The sequence below is a fragment of the Eutrema salsugineum genome, unplaced genomic scaffold (genome assembly GCF_000478725.1).
Source record: "Eutrema salsugineum unplaced genomic scaffold, Eutsalg1_0 scaffold_1, whole genome shotgun sequence".
In the NCBI taxonomy this organism is placed as follows: Eukaryota; Viridiplantae; Streptophyta; class Magnoliopsida; order Brassicales; family Brassicaceae; genus Eutrema; species Eutrema salsugineum.
In genome coordinates this window covers 20908241-20911603 of record NW_006256909.1, presented here as the reverse complement: position 1 = coordinate 20911603, position 3363 = coordinate 20908241, and the positions used below count along the sequence as shown (strand labels likewise).

Below are 3363 nucleotides of genomic sequence, written 5' to 3'. Positions count from 1 at the left end.
TCGTGATTCTTTCTTTTTCTTTCTCATTTTCCTTACCCTTTTCCTCATCTTTGGGATCTTTAGGAAATTCAGGCTCTTTGTAAGCTAATCCACTCCTAAGTGTGATAGCTTTCACATGATCAGAGGGATCTGCTTCACTTGAGCTTTCGAAAGAATTTTCACTTGGCTCCTCTTCAAATTTTTCTAAGTTTTTAGAATTAGTTTTGGTCATTATGCTTAGGAGGGTGTCGAAATCTTTCTGCATCTCTTTTAGTTCAGATCTAAGATCACTAATCTCTTGAGACATAGATTTTTCAAGCTCTAAATTCTTTTTGTTTAGGTTTTCAGCTTTAGAAGAGGGAAAACTAGGATAGGAAATAGGATTAGATTGAATAGCCGAGATTGGTTCGGAAGGTGGTGTCCAACCAGGCTCGGAAGACGTTTTCTCGTGGTCAGGTGGCTCACGACCACGGTGAATCATGTCTTGGCCGCGGTCAGAACAGCCACGACCGCGGTGAAACCTTGCTTGGCTGCGGTCCGGATGAATAGACCCGCGGTGATCAGAAACGAATGGAAAATCTTGAATTTGATAGACTTCTACAGTGTTCACCATCCCTTGATCATAAGAATCCATTGGGTTGTCCCAGCCATCAAAGTTACATGTATTGTGTACCCTATTTGGTTGTTGCAATCCAAGATGACTCATTATGTGACGGAGACACTTTATAACTTCCGAAATTTCTTCTTTCTTCTCAGGAAGTGCAGAATTACGAAAGGTTACTTGATTTCGGATGCTGTTTCCTAAATTTTTAATGAAAACGTGAGCATCTTCTACAGATCTAGTTGTGAAATCTCCATTACTTGCTATGTCGAAAGAGTGTCGTAACTCTGGAGTTATACCGCGATAGAAGATACCTAGCAGGTATTCCTCGGCATATCCATGGTGTGGACAATCTCTTTGGTATTCCCTAAATCTTTCCCAAGTTTCTAAAAGATCTTCATCTTCTTTTTGTTTAAAAGTTCTTATCTTCTTTCTTAAGAGATTTGAACGATTTCTAGTGTAAAAACGATTTAGGAAAGCAGTTCTACACGCTGCCCAAGTTTTTAGTGAAGCAGGTAGCAAAGATTTTAGCCATATGCTGGCCTTATCTCTAAGAGAGAATGGGAAAAGGCTACACTTGTGGTAATCCCCATTTGCTGTAATGGTTGCACATAATTCTTCGAACGTCTCGATATGGTATATCGGGTTTTCGAATGAATAACCAGAGAATTGATTTTGTTGAACTAAATGGATATGGGATACCTTAATTTCGGTTTTGCCATCCTCAGGTAAGGCTGGTTGAATAGCTCTTCGATCTCCCATGAACTTTTCGAGTGAATCGAAACTTCCAATCAGTTCATCATCATCTTTGTGTTTGACCGATCGGATTAGCTCATTGTCATCATAAACCGGTTCTTCAAACTCATCATCAGTCAGGTCATCATCGCTTGGATCACCATCCACACGATTTGGTGGATCACCAAGAGTTCCGGGAACATGCTCCCGGTCTCTCATCGCAGAGAAACCTGAAAAATTCAAAAGAAAAAAGTAAAAGTAAACAAGTGTTCTAATGGATTTAAGCTGGGATTCGCAATGAAACAAATCAAAGTCCTCGGCAACGACGCCAAAAATTTGATGAGCGATTGTAAAAGCGGGGTTGGTTGTTTTCGTTTTACTAAGCTTCAGGTTTTAAATTTATAACCCCTAAATGTCTGCAAGTGCACAGATGTGCGCTGTAGTACTTAGGGTATTGATCCACAGAGACTTAGTTGTTTCAGTACGAATTCACTGCAACGCTTAAATCAGATTAGAACTAAACGGTTTGGGTTTTGGTTTTGGGTTTTGGTTGTCACTAAATCTAAACTAGAAAGCTAAACAAGTAAAAGCAATTGAAAGTGAAAGCAAATAAAAGCAAGTAAAAATCGATTAAACAAAAGCGAATGAAGGCGACTAAATGGCGATTAAACTAGGCGATTGAAAGCAAAGAACAAGCAAATGAAAAGCAAACTAAATTGAAGGTTGTGAGCAATGAAAGAAAAACGTTGGGGCTCAAGGGTATTTCGCAGGGGTTCATGGACTAAGCTATGTCGATTTTAAACAAGTGATAAAGGTAATCAACTACGTATGTTCTAGAACTCGAGGCACGGAAGTATGAATAGCCTACTTTCGCAGCACTAAACAACTATCTCTCGCAACCCTAATCAGTAGGTTTCCACTCTGATTCTGGAAGGGAGAAGATGCAATAGCAGGACAAGACTCATGAACATTCACAACTCAACTACAGGTAGGTTTCCACTCCTATAGAAGAATTGCTCGCTTCACCCTAGTTCAGACAATCAATGAAAGCTTTCGCAACATATCATATCAGATCAGCTTCTAAGTGGCCAGCAGAGAATCACGCAGTAAGATTAAAGGCAAACGAAGAACATCTAGAAGATTAATAATCCTAAATCTATCGATTCATAAGCAAAGACACATGAAATTCCCTTTGAACAATCCCTTTAAACCCAACTGGGTAACTACTCAAACATATTGTAAACAATCATCATAGAGTATTGAAAGTTGCAGGAAATTAAAGAAAAGAAGGAAGAAGAACGAAGAACGGAAGCGACGACGGAGGCGCGATGTCTTCCTCCAGCGGCGGCTCCTCCTCCAAGGGCGGCCTCCTAGGGTTTAGAAGCCGAAAATCTCTATCTCCCTCTCTCTAAGTTTGTCTCTCCTTCGATTCCCCTCTTTAGGATGACCTAAAGGGGGTATTTATAGCTTCTGGGGTGGTTCTCGACACTTAGGGCTTCAAAAATAACGAAAGGAATTGATCTGGGGTTTAATTAAGTCGTCGGAAAAGTGAACGACCAAAGTCCGTGGTCGCGGTGGATCTACCCGCGGGAAAATGGGTGTTGGCCGCGGTCCCGGCACTTGCTCTCTTTCGGAACTGCATTTTCTGTCATTCTTGCATCGGGAGTATCTGAAGATCTAACCGTTGGATTGTCTCCAAACCAAGTGCATTAAAAATCTGGTTGGATCCTCTATGTTGTCTCAAATTTTGGGCGTGATCAGACGTTGAGAAGGTCTTCATCGCTTGTCATACTTCTGACGGTCTGCATTTATCCAAAATTGCTCATTTGTTCCAAATTGCATATCTTTTGCCCAAGTTTCCTGTAAAGTCTTTTGAAACTCTAAATCATTCAAAACACTTTAAAAACATTGAAAACCGAGTTAAAACACCTGCATAAGATACAATTATGATCCATAAAAGTGGTCAAAATACGGTGTTATCAGAGCGACACTACCATTAGTGTCGCCTGTCACTTGTTTCTGTTTCAATAAAAAAAAATTAGGAAATT

General features: G+C 40.3%; 1 non-coding gene across 1 annotated transcript; it reads left to right on the top strand.

The window, feature by feature from the left end:
- Positions 1–914: 914 nt before the first annotated feature.
- Positions 915–1022, top strand: LOC112082535. Its single transcript, XR_002897207.1, has one exon. It is a non-coding gene; the product is annotated as a small nucleolar RNA R71 (small nucleolar RNA).
- The last annotated feature ends 2341 nt before the right edge of the window (positions 1023–3363 follow it).